At 47.6% G+C, this 18,550-nt stretch overlaps 1 long non-coding RNA gene across 24 annotated transcripts in view; it reads right to left on the minus strand.

Moving 5' to 3' along the window:
• LOC309792220 overlaps positions 1–18,550 on the minus strand; it is a 365,358-nt gene that overhangs the window by 140,671 nt on the left and 206,137 nt on the right. The window contains exon 5 of one of the 24 annotated variants that reach the window (XR_014291638.1): positions 2,289–2,399. The exons of the other annotated variants lie outside the window; for them this stretch is intronic. This is a non-coding gene — a long non-coding RNA (uncharacterized lncRNA). The remainder of the gene's footprint in view (positions 1–2,288; positions 2,400–18,550) is intronic. 24 annotated transcript variants of the gene reach the window in all.

Consider the following 18,550-nt stretch of genomic DNA (forward strand, 5'->3'; position numbering starts at 1 on the left):
GATGGTACGGCCTGGACCCGGCTCCACAGTCCGGGCTCTCCTCCCAACGTCACAGCGAGTCCGCACAGCTCCCAGGGGATGAAGGGAGTGACTCCAGAAGCCGTAAGGCAGAGCGGGTAAGACAAGGGTTCTAGAGGCACGTCATCTGGGGGTACATCCTGGCTCCACTGCCTAGCCTGCACATGGTCGTGAACAAGCTACTCATCGTCCCGTGCCTCAGTTTCCTTTTCTGCAAACTGGCCCGATACTCATAGTACCCACCATCACAGTGCTGGGACCGCTAACGGGGATAATGCACGTGAAGCCCCTGAAGGCGTTTCCAGCACAGAATCAGTAGCCAACCAAGGCCAGTTATGATGCTAACATGTTCATCTTACTACAAGGACATGGAACGCAGCTCAGAGAGGACACGGGCGTTGGAACCCAGAGACCATCTACTTTCCAACGTGTCACTTGGCCTCCGAGATGAGGTGCGCTGCTGACAGGGCTGCTGGTCTATGCCCAGGGGGAGAGGCCATGCAGCACCGGAGTAAGTGCCACCCTGCCTCGGGGCGTGCCCTACACCCTCCCTGCCCTTCTCATTAGCTCCTTTTATTTCCTTCCTAGTACTTGGCACTCTCTGAAAGTGTCTTCCTGTGTGTGTGGATCTGTCACCTTGCTAATTGCCTGTCTGCAACTAGGAGCTGAACTCTGCATCTGCCTTGTTCAGAGTGCGGGGCACCTAGTAGGGTGCTCAGCAGGTCTCTGTGGAATGAAAGGATCAATGAATAAACGTAAGTTCCCTGAGGGCGGGGGCTATGTCAGCTTCACATCAGTGCCCCCAATGCATACAATACCCAGCACGTAGTACTGCACAAGGAGCTACAGAGAAGCCTGCCAGCTCTTCCTGCCTCAGCTTCAGGGAGTGATGCAGCCCTTCTGCCCCTGCTGGGGATTAAGCTGAAGACTGGCCTGGCCATGTGCAAAGTGTATTGATTGTTAGCAGTTTTCACCCTGAGACCCTTGTTCCCTTCCGTCCCTCCCCTCAGGGCTTGGGACTGGATATCCGACTGGCCTGAGGACAAGACCAAATGGAAGAGAAGCCAGAATGAAAGAGAGATGAGGAAGAGACCGCTGGGGGGATATCACAAACCCATGCACACTTCTGCACACGCACATGAGTTGTGAATGTGGGCTCTAGTCTGGATGCTTCAAGGAACTTGCCGTGTGACCATGGGTGAGTCAATCTCCCTCCAGGCCTCAGTCTCCCTGATGGTAAAACCTGACCATCGAAGAAGAACTTTTTTTTTTTTTGCGGTACGCAGGCCTCTCACTGCTGTGGCCTCTCCCGTTGCGGAGCACAGGCTCCGGACGCACAGGCTCAGCGGCCATGGCTCACGGGCCCAGCCGCTCCGTAGCACGTGGGATCCTCCCAGACCGGGGCACGAACCCGTGTTCCCTGCATCGGCAGGCGGACTCTCAGCCACTGCGCCACCAGGGAAGCCCCAGAAGAAGATTTTTTAAGGGTGCTTCCAGACTGAAAATGCTAGGAACAAGAAAACACCTAGGGCTATACTTCTGAGAGCAGGGACCATGGGATTGGAGGTTTTTCATGGCTTCTGTAGGCCTAGCATACAGCATATCAAATATATTAAACTTACTCAGATTCCACTAAAAAAAAAATTCCCCTGTAACTGCAAAAGTTGAGTAGAACTTGATAAGCTGCTATAAAGTTACATACAGACAGGTAACACTATTTCAGTTTTGCAGCTTCCTTTTTATATTTTGATACTAATAATTGTATCTGTTAGTTTCCTACCTTGTTTGTAGGAGCCTGAAATACTGACAGGTCCCAGGCATTCTGCTTATAGTGCTTTCCTAGTCAAATGGACCTATCTGAGATGTTTGGTGAAAATGCCTTTTTCCAGGCATCACCACTCCCCGACCCCCAATGCTCCCTGCCAAGACACTGAATCAGAAAATTGGGTGGAGGAACCTAGGAACCTGCACTTTGGCAAGATTCCCAGGTGATCATTTGCAAACTAAAGCTTGAAAACCACTGCCATAAAAAGAAGCTGAGAAAAGGACCTAGAGTAGGTAATTCTGGAGGACAAAGGAAGGTTGTGAAGGGGACCGAAGACGGGGAGGCGAAACAGAGATGACAGTGCAGTGGCTCCTGTTTTGCATGTGTGCACATCGCCTCTGCCCACGTGCGCCCTGCGTGTTCCACCAGTGTAAACACACTCTGCAAAACCCTGACTCACCCTCTACTGAGCCCCTCCCCTAGTCCTGGAAAAACTGATACTCACACTCAGGCGGCCTGGGTCTGCATCTGCTTTCGTGATTTGCGGGAAGAGAACGTTTCCAGCATATTGACTACAAGGCTTGAAGACCGAAACCGCCGCTACAAAGCCCTGGTACTGCAGAAGGATATATAAATAGCGCTGTCACCCAGATGTTTGCTGACATTGGTTCTACCTTTGGTCAGTGACAGACTCTGGCTCCAGCAGTCCTAACTCACTCATGGGGAGGGAGGTTTTGTTTAATGTCGAGCCACACGCACAAGTGCTACACAGGTGCTTGTGAGTGTGAACACACACACACCAAACATTATTTGCAGGTATCTTTAAGTTTCTGCAATGATTAGAGATGTAGCCCCGTCAGCAGAAGTCATCTGGACTGTAATGCTGAATGCTAGTTTCCAAGGTATTGGGAAGACGGCAGGCTAAAAGGGGTTGGCAAAGGAGTGAACTGATAGGAAGGACCAAGTACTGTGCTGGGCTTTTCCCATATACGTTTCATATCAATGGATCGGGGACAGGATTATCAGTTCCATTCTTCTGATGAGGAAACCAAGACACAGAAAAGATCTGTGACTTGCCCACCATCCTGTAAGATTGAACTCTGATCTGGCTAACCCCAAAGTTCATGTTCAATGTGTTATGCAGTGCTGCCTTAAAATTCATAAGCCACAAGCATGGCGGGGAGGGAAAAGGAGGGTCTGTTTTAGAGAGAGGGCAGGCGAAGGAAACTGATCTCTCCAATCAGTGAGAAAACCAAAATAATTCCTTAAAAATTTAATTCACAGGGGCTTCCCTGGTGGCGCAGTGGTTGGGAATCTGCCTGCCAATGCAGGGGACACGGGTTCGAGCCCTGGTCTGGGAAGATCCCACATGCTGCGGAGCAACTAAGCCCGTGCACCACAGCTACTGAGCCTGCGCGTCTGGAGCCTGTGCTCCTCAACAAGAGAGGCCGCCACAGTGAGAGGCCCGCGCACCGCAATGAAGAGTGGTCCCCGCTTGCCGCAACTAGAGGAAGCCCTCGCACAGAAACGAAGCCCCAACACAGCCAAAAATAAATAAATTAATTAAAAAAAAATTTAATTCACAAACAATAAATGGTCATTGGGAAAAATAAATCACAGATAAGCAATAAGAAAAAAAACGCAAGTAATCACATCCTCCCCCCAAAATGGTGGTGTTTATATTAGTTTCTTCTTCCCACTAAATAACATACTTTTTCTATCCTACAAATAAAATGATACAATTTTTGCAATTTTATCAACAATTTTATAATACTGATTTTTTTTAAACATGGGTAATTAATGATGCCTATCCAATCCTAATCTTTGTGAATTTATGTGAATCCATATTTCTTTGCAGATTCTAAGAGGGAGAGATAAAAACCTTTCACTTCTTTGTTGTTTGTTTCCTGTTGTCTGCTCATCAGCCACTAATGCATTTCAGAAGGATTAAAGAGTGTTCTGTCTAAATCCTTTGTTCTGCTGGATGATGCAGCCTTAGAAAACGTACCAAAAAATAAAATAAAATCAGGTTGGTCTCTTCCTCCCCGTAGATGAAAATGGAGCATAGGTTTTTGCACCAACTGAGAAAATGATCCAAAAAAAAAAAAAAAAGTCTTAATACCAAAGGGAAATGCAGCTCTAGTATGCAGAAGGGTCTGAGTCAGGATCTCCCACTGCCGCCTTCCCCCACTGCAGGGAACAGCCCTCCAAATGCACCCCAGGCCCCCCTTCCAGCCATCCCCAAGTTGGGAGAGTGAAAACTAACCTCTTTTTCTCGCCCCCTTGATGTTAACGAGTCTCCCTACTGAGAGGCAGTTAATCTCATCAATTAAGAGCCTTTTACAATTGGCCTTGCCTGCCAGGCACAGGCTCTGTCCACAGGAAGGTGGGTAAGATAAGTCATGTCAGGACATAATTTATGTTTTCTTTTTCTTTTCCCCACCTCCACCTAGGTTTTTGTCATTTGTATGGTTTTTTTTTTAATTTAGGCATAATTAACACTCAGTGAAATGTCCAGATCTTAAAGGAACAGTTTGATGAGTTCTGACAAATGCATATACCAAACACACTAAACCACCACACACTAAAGATACAAAACATTTCCCTCACCCAGAAAGCACCCTCTGCCCTCCTCCCAGAGGCAACCACTGGACTGATTTCTAGCACTGCTGATTAATTCTGTGTGCTCCAAAAATTCATATAAATGGAATCATGTTATGTTTAAAGATGAGCATGAATGGTGAGCGAGAACAGGCAGGTCCTGGTGTCAACGAAAAACAGTTGTAGGCGCTTCAGAAAACAATCTGGCAGTTACTCAAAACGTTACCCATACAGTTACCATATGACCCAGCAGTTCCCCTCCTAGGTATATGCACTCAAGAAAGATGAAAACATACATTCACACAAAACCTTGTACCTTCAGAGCAGCATTATTCATAATAACCAAAAAATGGAAAAACCCAACGTCCATCAACTGACGAATGAACAAGTAAAATGTGGTATGTCCATACAGTGGGACATTGTTTGGGCATAAAGAGGACTGAAGCACAGACACATGAGATAATGCGAATGAACCTTGAAACCACCATGCCAAGTGAAAGAAGTCAGTCACAAAAGACCACACATTAAGCTATGCGCCACATCTCATTTAAACCCCACCATCTTTGTGCGAGGTGAGTCATGTGATAACTCTACCGAGAAAGTGAAGATTTAGGTGAGCGAAGCAGCGGAGTCACAGTAAATCCAGGTCTTCCTGACTTAAACCCTTGCTTCTGACTATTATAAAACTCTGTGCTGGCCACCAGGACACAACAGGGAACCAGACCCACTCAGGCTCAGCTCCAAACACCAAAAATCATGATTTCATTGACTTGAGACTTGTGTTCCCAGAAACCAAGGGCTTGAAGGAGGAACAGCAGAGGCAGGTCACAGTCCACAGGGAGGGAGGGCCTCTGAACAAGGGGCACGTGGGCTGAGCCATGTGTCTGGCACTTTGCCAGGTGCTGAGAGAAGAGGGTCCTGCTGTGGATGGCTCAGGACACGGTGGTCTCCCACATGGTGGTAGAAAGAGAAACTGTCCAAACTTCCTGAAGCGGAATGTGGCAAACTAAACAACCTGAAGAGCCCTTGTTTCAGCCATTCTATTTTTAGGGACTCTATCCTAATAAAATCGGAAAATATAGTTGTAAAGATTTAACAATGAGCAACATTTATAGTAGTGCAGAAGCTGAATTCATAAGCAAGCGTCTGTCCAAGATGCTTAAGAAACACTGGAGGGTCTCTGCCACTTATGGCTGAAACACAGTGAAGCTGGGTGTCCCAACACTCAAACGGTGATGAAGCAGAAGTGCATGTGTTGATGTGGGAAGATATTTATCATATATTTAGTAAAAGAGCTATTTACAAACGAATGTGTATGTGTAGACAGCCACACTATTACAAGTATATATATATGTGTGTGTGTGTATATATATAGATATGTATGTGTGTATATATATATGTGTGTGTATATATATGTGTGTATATATATAGATATGTATGTGTGTATATATATGTGTGTGTGTATATATGTGTGTATATATATAGATATGTATGTGTGTATATATATATGTTTGTGTATATATATAGATATGTATTGTGTATATATATATAGATATGTATGTGTATATATATGTGTGTGTGTATATATATAGATATGTATGTGTGTATATATATGTGTGTGTATATATATAGATATGTATGTGTGTATATATATATGTGTGTGTGTGTATATATAGATATGTATGTGTGTATATATATATGTGTGTGTGTATATATAGATATGTATGTGTGTATATATATATGTGTGTGTGTATATATATAGATATGTATGTGTGTATATATATGTGTGTGTGTATATATATAGATATGTATGTATATATATATGTGTGTGTATATATATAGATATGTATGTGTGTATATATATGTGTGTGTGTATATATAGATATGTATTTGTGTATATATATACGTATGTGTGTATATATATGTGTGTGTGTGTGTATATATATTATATATATATTATATATATATTATATATATAATATATATATGCATATGCTTTAGTTCATTTAATTAGTCACCTCTGAGTGATAACAAGTGTTTTTTGCTTCTTCCTTCTGTTTGTCTGGGTTTGTGGATTTTTTCTGGAGGAGATACCTTGTGCTTTGTAATAAGAAATGAAGGAAAACTGGTGCCCAGAGAAGAGTTCAATTCTCCCAGAGTGGTTTGATTGGTAAGAGCCACTGTTCATTTAATTTATCCGATGCATCTTAGGAAGAGTCCATCACAAGTCTGCATACACTGGAGGACGGAAGGAGGTGAAGCAGAGAGAGCTCCCGTTTCACGGGAAGCTGGTCACATAAACACATCAGTGCAGTCGGTGGTCAGATGTTCTACGATATTTGCAGAGGGGACCCCAGCTCATGAAGAAGGGAGTGACCTTTCCCCCTAATTTGAATGCAGACTCGATTACACTTCACAAACTCACCCCTAACGATCTAATAAACAGAAGGAGTCCCAGTAGCTATGATGAGACTAGTGTTTGGACTTAAAGCTAGGCTGATGACTCTACCCCATGAGCCTCTGTTTTCCTCATCTGTAAAGTGGGTGACCTCTCCAGGTAGCCATGAGGATCGGCTGAGCGCTCCACAACAGTACAGCCCTGCATACACGATGGGGAGGATTTCACGCCAAGATCTGAACCCCTTTTTTACAAGAGTTGACAACCTGGAATTTAAATCATGATGAATGCCAAAGTGTGGGGAAGAAAACATGTTTACCACTGAAAGACTGAACAGAGCAAGGCAGTGAGCACCGTGATTCCAAGTCACCAGCCTCAGCCGGGCTCACGCCTAATATGCCTTCCAACTCGGCCCACATTGGAGCAGCTCCTGACTTTTGGAATGTGTTTGGAATCCCAAGGACAGTCTGTACATTTTAAATTAGAAAAAAAAAAAATTCTCTAAGGTTTTGTTCGCATACACTAAAGGGAAGTATTTAGGATGTATGGCCTTGAAAATAAATCTTACATAACTCACCTCTGGGATAGTGAAAAAAAAGTGTTTTCCAGTTAGGTGAACAGGGTTTGAATGCTGGCTCCGTGCCCTTTTGTAGATTATTTATTATCTCCTAGCTTCAGGATAATAATATCTTTCCTGCAGGGTAATAATCAGAGCAATGTATGTAGAGAGCATAGATGTTCAATAAATGGCAGTTGTTTTTTTCTTAGTGGGGAAACTCAGGGAACTAACAAAGCCATGGGGTAGCAGCACCCAGAAGCCATACCTTGGGAGAAATCAGCTCATTTTGAAAGGGGAGGAGGCCCAGGGTGGTCTGGCTATCCAGAGCTAAGGCTGACCTCAGCTCAGCCTGGGAAAGGTGAGGCCAGGATAGCATGTCTTTCTCAGGGATGTGGGAAAGCTAAATTCGACTGCAAATCCAAATACGAGACTGGCCCTGTGCTCTGTGCCCCTCTGAGATCCTGGCATGCGTGAGTAGAATGCACTAGGCTTTTCTGGGAGGGGAAGGGAACGCGTCTTCACCAGAGAGTGTAGACGGCACCATTAGAGGTGGCACCGGGCAGCTGGGAGTGCAGCGGGGAACAGAAGCGGCGTGGGGTGGGTTTCCATCAAAATCACCCCGGGGAGACTGGTTGAATATTCAGAGTCTGGGTCTACTTCTTGGTTTCAGGAGGTCTGGCGCGGGGCCTGTGAGTAATCTGCATTTCACCAGGCCCCATAGATGCTTCTGACACTCCCCAAGGACATGGGAACCGCTCCCGGGGTAGAAAAGGACGGGGCACTGGTTTCAGAAGGCCTCGCTTCAAGACGCAGCTGGGCGCCAGCTCTCAGGTCCAGTTGTAAAATTTCTCTGGAAAATACTGGGACTGGGCCCAGGGTAAGGCTGGCTGGGACATCTCTGCAGGCTGCAAACATATGTATAAACAGGGAAATATCAGTATGAGCTATGCACTAAATTATATATATTATGTGTGTGCGTGCATATATATATATAACCATATATTCACATATACATACACACATATGCTTGCATATATACATATGCATGTATAATGCACAAAACCACATGTGCGTATACACATATACATGTCTACATAAAACCACGAATGTGTATATATACACATATACACACAATTTCATATATATATATACATGTATATACATGTATACACGCTTACATATACATACATATCCCTATGTGTGCGCTCATATTCACATATATGTACATGTGCAAGTGTATACGTACACGTGTATATACACATGCAGGTAAAGGCACACACACACAAGTATTTCAACTAATCCTCATATATCTCTACTGTAGTACTAATAGCCCATTTTCCTGGTGAAGAATCTGAGGTATGGAGAGAATATGAAACTTGCCTAAGGTCACACGGCCAGTTAGTGGTAGAGGTTGGATTTGAAACAAGGTAGACTGGCTCCAGAGTTCCAGTGCACCCTCACTAGATTAGAACAGATAACCCAAGAGGTTAAACAGAGGAGAGACAGAGAGTCATAAACTGAAACGTACAGCTTGCACCCTGGGGTAGGCCATGTCCAGGATGTCTGCCCAGAATTCCTCCCATTTCTGTCCATTGAGAGTTGGAGTCAATTCCTCCTGCCTGTGTACACACACACACACACACACACACACACACACACACCCCACAGCCTAGCCAGCTGACACATAAAAGTAACGCTCACACTGCATTTTCCCCACTCTGTATCAGTTAGCCCTGCAAACCTGAACCCAACATTCCCAGCCCACAGTCACGATTTACCGTCATGAATCACACAATTAGCAAAACAAATGACACTTGCAGTTAGAGCCTGTCAAATTAAACCGTGGGGTGCCTGAAGCATGTGGCAAGAAGCTACCAGCCCCGCCAAAGCCACATGGCGAATAAACCTAGAGTAAAAGGTCAACAGGCGTGGTTGAAATGGACCATCTCTGCTTCAGTCAACAGGTGACAGTAAGAAAGACAGCAGCGTGGAACGTCTACTTAAAAGGAGAGAGGGGGACTTCCCCAGTGGCACAGTGGTTAAGAATATGCCTGCCAATGCAGGGGACACGGGTTCGAGCCCTGGTCCAGGGAGATCTCACGTGCTGTGGAGCAACTAAGCCCATGTGCCACAACTGCTGAGCCTGCGAGCCACAACTACTGACCCCGCATGCCACAACTACTGAAGCCCGCACACCTAGAGCCCGTGCTCTGCAACAAGAGAAGCCACCGCAATGAGAAGCCCACACACTGCAACGAAGAGTAGCCCCCGCTCTCCACAACTAGAGAAAGCCCGTGCACAGAAACAAAGACCCAACGCAGCCTAAAATAAATAAATAAATTAATTAATAAATTAATTAATTAAATTAAATAAAAGGAGGGAGGAAACCATGGTGAGTTCCAGGACCTGGCTTTACCCCCCAACCGGCTGTGTGACCTTAGACCATACTTCACCTCTCTGGCCTCATTTCCCCAGGTAAGCTTGGTGATGTCCAATAGAGCTATCAAGTTCTTTTCATGATTCTCCTTAGTTTCATCTTAAGCATTGGTCATTGCCATAGCATTTACTTTTGACTGGTGGGTGGGGGGAAGAAATCCAGCAAACTCTACTTTGCCACTGTAAGGAAACCAGGGGACAGAGGGTGTCACTGACCTCATGGTAACACAGTAAGTCACTGATAGAACTTTCAAAACCCAGGAACCCCAAACCCAGGCTCTTCTCCTGTGCTTCATACCACTCTGCTCCTACACTGGATTCTAAGTTACCTGTGTAGGAATTCACACCCTCCCACGCCTCTGGACGTGTCCTGCAGTCACCCAGCAGTTCCTCAATTAGCGCAGGCTGGTGAGACATTATCAGTGTCACTGGATTTTGTTTCCTTGCCCCCGTCAAAGCCAGCTGCTTCCTTCAAATTGGTATCAATTGTGCCAGGAAGTTTCTTTTTCCCTGCAGTCTGCTGTATGCAGGAAGATCAGAGGGATCTGTCAAATGAAGGACGGAACCAGCTGGGCACATGGAGATACCGGCTGGACGCTCTGGACTGGCTCATCCCAGCCCCGTTGGTCGTTTGGCCAGTCCCCTGTGCTAGGGGCTCTACTGACTGATAGTGAGGACAAAAGGAGAGTCGTTACGATATTTAATCAGAAAGCACCATCGTCATCCTAAAGAACCTCTGGTCTGCTCCAAAGCCAGCTAGGAAACTGACCTCACCCCCTTCCTGTAAGCCCACAGCCTCCAGTCCATCCAAGACCAAGGGATGCAATATGTCTCCTGGAGGCAACATGTCCAGGAAAACAAAGCTTTTCTGAGGATCTGTGTGGACATCAGATGGGACTACCTCTCACTCATCTCACAGATGACGAAGCTAAGGCTGATGATAATACTAACATGTCTGTATACAAGTATACAGTGCGTACAAGGTCCTGTTCTAAGTGCCTGACGTGCTGTGGTAGGCAGAATAGTGGTCCCCCGAAGATGCCCATGCCTGAATCCCTGAAATCTGTGGCTACATTAGGTTACATGGCAAAGGGGAATTCAGGATGCAGATGGAAATAAATGGCTAATGTGTTCACCTTAATATAGTGAGATTATCTTGGATTGTTTCCGTGCGTCCAATATAATCAGCAGTGTCCTTAAAAATGGAAGAGGGAGGCAGAAGAGAAAGCTGTGACTAAGGAAGAAAGGCATGAAAAGAGGTCATGTGGCTGGCCTTGAAGATGGGGGAAGGGGCCATAAGTCTAGGGACGCAGGCCGCATTTAGAAGCTGGAAAAGGCAAGGAAACAGACTCTCCTGGAGCCTCCAGGAAGAACCAGCCCTGTGTTCCTTGATTTTAGCCCAGTGAGACCCACCTTGGATTCTAACCTATGGAACTGTAAGATAATAAATTTGTGTTGTTTTAAGCCATTGAATTCGTGGTCATTTGTTACAGCAGCAATAAGAAACTAATACGTGAACCAACTCACTTTATTAATTATAATTTTATGATAATTTCACGAGGTGTTCTATCAGTCACTATGGCTACAAGAATGCTGCATTAACAGAATACTACAAACCCAGCAGCATACAATAAGAGGCATTTATTTCTCACTCACGTGTCTGTTAGTCAGCTAGCAGTTAGATGAAACAGGGAAGGTCTCTCTGAGCTTGGCTCCGTGCTACGTGTGAAGTCTGAACCTGCTCCAAGTCTCTCATCTTCTGTGGGTTGGATACTACCAAAGGCATGTTGTCATGATGAAAGGCACACAGGAAAGCAAAAGCCCAACAGCATCCACACGTTTCCATCCTCCACTCCAGTGATACTGCTAACATCCCACGAACCAAAGCAAGTCACATGGCCAAGACCAAAGTCACAGGGTGAAGAAGTGCATTCGCCCACCTTGAGGCCATGGCAAAGGAATACATGTGTTAATTTTATTGTGGAGGAGTGAAGACCTGGGACCAATAGTTCAGTCTACCAATGACAAACGCTACTGTCAGCATCCCATTCTACAGGTGAGGAAACCAAGGCACCAGGTCATTAAGAAACTCATCCATGATCACATTGCTAGTAAATAGCAGGAGGCCAGCAGCGGGCAAGGTCCCTATAACTCTAAATGCCCCTGTCTCTGGGTCAGGAGGGGGCATCATCCAGGGGCTGCAGAGATCCCCAGAAGGGAGAGAAAGACACTGGGAGAGGGAGCTTCCCAGTAAAAATGCAGCTCTTTGCCATAGTGTCCAGAGACTCAGGATGCTCTTGGGGGCCCTTCCATCTCCTGGCATGGGCAGGGGGTCACCAAACTCCTCTCCCTTGGCCCTGTAACTGTGTGTCAGTGAAAACTCCAACTTAAGGTAATGACACACTAAGGGCAGAAGAGAGGGGAAGGGATGCCTGAAGTCCAACCCCCTCCACGTCCTGCAGCACCTGAGCCTAAGCCCTTCTCCTTGTCACCCCAGCCAAGATCTCCCCACTTCTAGCTGAAAGCGGGTGGCACATACTCTAACCAAAACCAAGAAGCCCTCTAAGAGAGCAAAGCAGGTAACACTTTTAGAGCACACACCATAAGCTCTCAGATTCTCCTTTCCTATCACGCAGGCGACTAGCACTGCTCCAGTCTGAGCTCAGAACAGCAAGGCTCAGTGAAGTTGAGGGATTTGCCAACACTCACCCAGTTATTGAATGGGGGAGCCCACACTGCAACCCAGGTCCCCTTCTCTTTACCATGCTGCCAGCCCTGAATCCAGCGCAGAAACTTCAAGGAGAACCTCCCTGAGAGATGGGACAGTGGTCCTTTGATTCGTGCACTGCCCATCCACTGAGCACCCCTGGGGAAGGCCCTGGCAGAGGGGTCCAGAGCTACTGCACTTTGAATCCTGGTTTTACCATCTACTAGATGGGAGAGTTGGGCCACATTACTTAACCTTTCTGTGCTTCTGTTTCCTTACCTGTAAAATGAAGGCAATAACAGTATCTCGGGGGTCCTTAACCCCCAGGGCGGTGGACCAGTACTGTTAGGAACCAGGCCACATAGCAGAAGGTGAGCTGCGGGCAAGTGAGCGAAGCTTCATCTGCCGCTCCCCATCGCTCCCCATTGCTCGCATTACTGCCTGAACCATCCCCACACACACACCCCAGTCTGTGGAAAAATTGTCTTCCACGAAACCGGTCCCTGGCGCCAAAAAGGTTGGTGACTGCTGCAGTATCTAACACCTCAGGAGGGCCTTCTGAGGATTATAGGGTTTGGTAAAAATGAAGTACTTACAACAGTGCCTGGCATATGGCTGGTGTGATAAAAGCACTAGCTTTTATTGTCATAACTGCAGTAGACAAAATTGACTTCATCCTTGCCTTTACAGGATTCCAGCCTGGTGAAGGAAAACAGATGTGAAACAAACACAAATAAACATGTCATTATAGATCACGCTATGAAGGAAAAGTGGAGTGAATGGGAGGAAACAACAACAGGACAGCTTAAGGGTCAGAAAGCACTCACCACACAAAGATGGAGGGAATGAGCATTCCAGGCAGACGAATGACACATGCAAAAGCCCTGGGGCGGCAGGAAACAGGGTAGTTTTGTATCACTCAGCAGAGGTCGGTGAGGCTGGAGAACACTGAGTAAGAAGGAAAGCAGCTGGGCCAACTCACACAGGAGCCCCGTAGGGATTTTGGTCTTTATCCCAGGAGCAGAAATGGGAAGGCTTACGTATGTTGTGGGTCAGACACAAGTGGATTCCCACTTCAGAAGGTCATGCTGGCTGCTGAGTGGAGAAGGGATTGCCGAGGGGTGAGATTGGATCCAGGGAGTCAAATCTGGAAGCTGTTGCTGTGATCTAGGCAGGGTGACTTGGATAAGAGCGTTGGTGGTAGAGGGAAGAAAAAAACTCAACTAAAGCCCCAGATGTCTGAGGCTCATGAGGAGAGAGTCCATAAGCTGGCGAGGATGGTCAGCTGGCTGGCCTCACCCACTGTCCTGGCCACGGACAAGCTGCCCTGCGTGCTCAAGGCACCATCCTGCTTAGCCAGCTTGGAATGTTCTAGAACATCTCTCTCAGTGGACTTTACTTCACAAGGCTTTATGAAGGTCCATGCTGAGAGGTGCTGGTGACCTCGGAGCTGACCCCCACACCCTTGGCAGGAACGGAAGCCATAGTGGGGATAGTGGGAGACGTCTGAAAATCAGATGTACAACCTGACAAGGACAAGAGTGGTCTCTTGAAGGGGGACCTCATCGTCTTTGACCCATCTCAAGGGAGGCATCCTCTCCTTGGGCACAGAACTTCTCCCCCACCCCCCACCCCCATCCAACACCACGCTGTGAGCTACCTTCAGGGAGGGGCCCATGTCTTTCCAGATCTGTGGTCCAGGCCTGGACAACCATCCTGCTGGAAGATGGGCTCTGTGAGGGCAGCTGCCATCTTACAACTCCTTGTAACCCCAGTGCCTGATATATCACGTGCACTCAATCGAATTACGTTCAACGAGAGAACAGATGACTCTCTTCCATTCCCTTGGAGTCAACTTCTCAGTCACTAAATCAATGGTTCCTGTGGCCAAGCCAAAACCATAACCACTAGTCAACAGTTAATGGCCTAAAGAAATCCACCTCATGCTAGGACATCAGCATGGGCGGAAAGAGAAGAGGTCCATTCCTGCTGTCCAGACACGAGGAAGTCAGCAACCTTTCAACAGAGGAAGATGACTTGGGGGTGGAAGAACCTAAAGATGGAAGGGAACTTGAGCTCAGGTGGGATCTGGATACAGAGGGATAGCCCATTAGAGAGAGGAGAGCCTCCACTCACTGAATACCTGCCATGAGCCAAACCCCAGCAGAAGCCCTTAGACAGGTGCTTCCCACAAGAGCCCTGGCACACGAGCTAGCAGCCCACGTCACAGCTGAGGACGCTGAGGCTCAGAGTGGTGAAGCGACTTGCTCATAATCACAGAGCCAGTAGCCCGTAGAGCTGCAGTTGAACACAGCCCTGTCGGTGGCCAGAGCCCATGGACCCCTCAGGTATCCAAAGAGGAAGAAACGTGGAGAACAAAGCATAAAAGTCAAAGACAGACAGCGGCAGTTTCAAAAGACAAGGAGGCGACCTGCTTACCAGGACCAGTGTCCCACCCAAAGGTGACCAGGATAAAATCACAGGACGGGGTGAAGGTGAGGTGGACCTTAAAGGCCACGCTAAGAGGTTAGACTATTTTTGCGTGGAGAGGGACATGGTCAGAGGTGTGCTTTCAGAATCTGGACTTGGCCATAGGGAGGAGGAGAGGTGAGGGACAGGAAAACTCGGCATGCCCGACGTGAGGCCCGGCACGGGAGAGGCAGGGGAAGAGAGGGAGGAAAACAGGAAGTGAGGCCACCGGAAGGAAGCAGGAGCAGGGCCGCTGGCTGGAAGGGGTCCAGGGAGAGGGAGAAATCACTTCTCCTCTCCTTTCTGATGAGAGCAAGATTATTACTTGAGATCAGGGCAGGACTTCCCAAAACACAGGACGAGAAGAGCCCTGAGCGTGTGTCCCCCACAGAGGTCGCGGTACCCAAATCGTGTGGTCACTCTGACCACCTCCATCTACACTGGAGCTTCATCCACACTGAGCTCTGGCCTCAGGCCCTGGGGGGCCCAGCAGTGCCCCTTCCTCTGGCATCTCAGGGCCAAAGACAGGCACAGAGATCAATGGAACCCAAAGGCAAGGGGTGAGAGACGGAAAGAAAACTGGATGAAGAAACCAAGGTGCAGAGAGGTAAACAACTTGCCCGATATACAGCGAGTGCGTCCCAGAATCAGGATTCTAACGCAGGCTCCTCTGTGTAGACCTTGCCTGTACCCCTCGGGGACCCAGCAGGGAGGAAGCAGAGGAGTTAGCGCCCTGCCTTCCTGCCTTCCCACGTGCCAGTGCCTCCCAAACAGAGGCCCGAGGGCAGCAGAGCCCCGTGTGGTACCCACCCTGTTGCATCCATACAGGTCGGCTTCCTGACGGGGACACGGAGGTTACCCAGCACCTCGCCACTCCCGCAGCCAAGACTCCTGCAGGTACCTGGGCCACAGCTGCCTCCACCCTGCAATCCACAGGGCCGGCGAACGGCCTGGACTCTGCAGCAGGAGGCCGCCTGCCTCTCTGTACAAGGGCAAGACGCCTCACATGCCTCCACCCCAAGCTGGTCCAGCAGCATCAAGCTCTCTCCTTCCTTCCTCATTCACACTCCCGGGCCCTGCCCTGTTTCTATCATAGGCAAAAATCTCAAAATAGCCTACATCCGTCAAGGCAGGCCATTGGGAGTGGCTGTCTTGAGAGAAGAGGGCCAGCTGATGCCACTACAGCCCAAGCCGCCCACTCTGGGCCCCGGCCTGCCCCTCTTACCCTCCCTGCCAGCCCTGCACATGAAGGCCTGGCTGCCGGTAAAAAGAAAGGGCCCCTATCTCTGATTCCACAGGGCCTCTGATAAGAAATGTCATCCCTTGCTGTGTAATATTACCTGGCCGGATAAGAATCTCTATCATGCTCAAACATATGGCTGGCTACAGAACACAGAGCCCGGCGGTGCAGGATAATTTATTTGCTTAAGCTGAAAGCCCTGGGAGGCTGAGAGAAGTGCACTGAATAAAAGAGTAAAAGCCGAATTATAACCTATCTGACTTGGAGTTAGGATTGTTGCCCAGGGAAGGATGCAGCACCTGAGGACAATAGCGGGCTTGCCTCACTTTTCTCCCGACCCAATAAGCATTTTCACTTTCCTCTTTCCTCAAAGGGCACTTTCACTTATGTGATCGCATTTAATCCTCATGACAACCTCAAGAGAAGCACTTTTAGCCTCCTTTTACAGATCAGGAAATTGAGATTCAGCAAGGTTAAGTAACATGGCCAAGGTCACAGGGGCAGCCACGCCAGCGCGTGGAATCAAACCCGTCGGGTCTGACTCACCAGCCTGCTGTCAGATCAGGAGTCTGATCCCAGCTGCTGGGTCGCCTGGCGCATACAACAAAATTAATCAGTTAAGTCAGATCGGCCCGACTGACAGCGTCAGCGACATGTTATCATCTCGAAGGTCCGTTTCAAGCCTCTCCCCCCATCCCCTTGAGCCTTTGTAATCTGGGGAATAATGAAGCCTGGCAGAACATAGAGACTCAAGGGGCGGGGGTGGGTAGGCCAGGGACGGTACCCAGGAGAGGAGAGGGGACATCTGGGGCTTCCACTCCAGCCCATGTGTTTGAGGGGCAGGAGGCGGAAGGACACTGTGGGAAGAAAACTCCCCCCTCCGTTCATCATTCATGCGTTCACAGATGCTAATGGGAAGGCTGTGGGGTGCCTGGATCTGGGCTTGGCCCAGGCGATAATCTCCTTGCAAATGGACAGATCCTGCCCTCCTGGAGGGGTCTGTCTTCTGGGACTTACAGATCAATAGAGGCAGGAACCGCAGACTGTGTTAAGTGTGGACTGTGTTAAGTGTGGACGTAGGAAGTACAGACAACTGATTTGGGAGTGGTGGATGTGCATCAGTGGAGCCGTTAGGTTAGCACACTCTTCACACTATGATATGCCCTCCTTTTTTTCATTTTTTAAAATCAACATTGTTAAGGACGACAGTGGTGAATAGAACTTCAAGAGTGTTCCGTATCATTTCATAAAGCCACCCATTCTTTTTAACAGCTGTAGAGTACTCCATTTTATGGAGGTATTGTGATTTAATCAACTGATCCCCAACTGAGGAGCATGTAAATGGTGTCTCATTGGGGGAGATGAATAGATGAAGCAGAGAGGACTATTAGGGCAGTGAAACTATGCCATATGATACTACCATGGTGGATACATGTCATTATACAGTTGTCATAGAATGTTCAACACCGAGAGTGAATCCTAATATAAACTATGGGCTTTGGGTGATAACAATGTGTTGGAGAATGTAGATTTGTCAATTGTAACAAATATACCATTCTGGCACAGGAGGGAGACTATACCATTCTTGCTAGTGAGGGAGGCTGCATGTGGGGACAGAGCATATATGGGAACTCTCTATACTTTACACTCGATTTTTCTATGAACCTAATAATAATAATAATAATAATAAAATCAATTGATCAGGCAAGTGTGCATTTAGCTCAAAAATCTCAATTCCATTCTTTTTAAAACAATTTTTTTTCTATTTCTTTATTTTCTTTCTTTCTTTATTTTTGGCTGCGTTGGGTCTTCGTTGCTATGCACCAGCTTTCTCTAGTTGCGGCGAGCGGGGGCTACTCTTCGTTGCGGTGCGCGGGCTTCTCATTGCGGTGGCTTCTCTTGTTGCAGAGCACAGGCTCTAGGCGCGCGGGCTTCAGTAGTTGCAGCACGCAGGCTCAGTAGCTGTGGCTCGTGGGCTCTAGAGCGCAGGCTCAGTAGTTGTGGCGCATGGGCTAAGTTGCTCCGCGGCATGTGGGATCTTCCTGGACCAGGGCACAAACCCATGCCCCCTGCACTGGCAGGCAGATTCTTAACCACTGCGCCACCAGGGAAGCCCTCTGTTTTCTATTGACTATTTTTCTTCCTAAGTTTGGGTCAAATTCTTCTGTTTCTTTACATATCCAGTAATCCGATTAAAAACTAGGCACTGAAGATAGGGGTAGGGGATTAAGAGGTACAAACTGCTACATATAAAATAAATAATTTACAAGCCTATATCGTACCACACAGGGAATATAGCCAGTATTTTATAACAACTATGAATGGAGTCTAATCTGGAAAAATCTTGAATCACTATG

The sequence above is a fragment of the Mesoplodon mirus genome (genome assembly GCF_964341445.2).
Source record: "Mesoplodon mirus genome assembly, chromosome: 16".
Taxonomy (NCBI): domain Eukaryota; kingdom Metazoa; phylum Chordata; class Mammalia; order Artiodactyla; family Ziphiidae; genus Mesoplodon; species Mesoplodon mirus.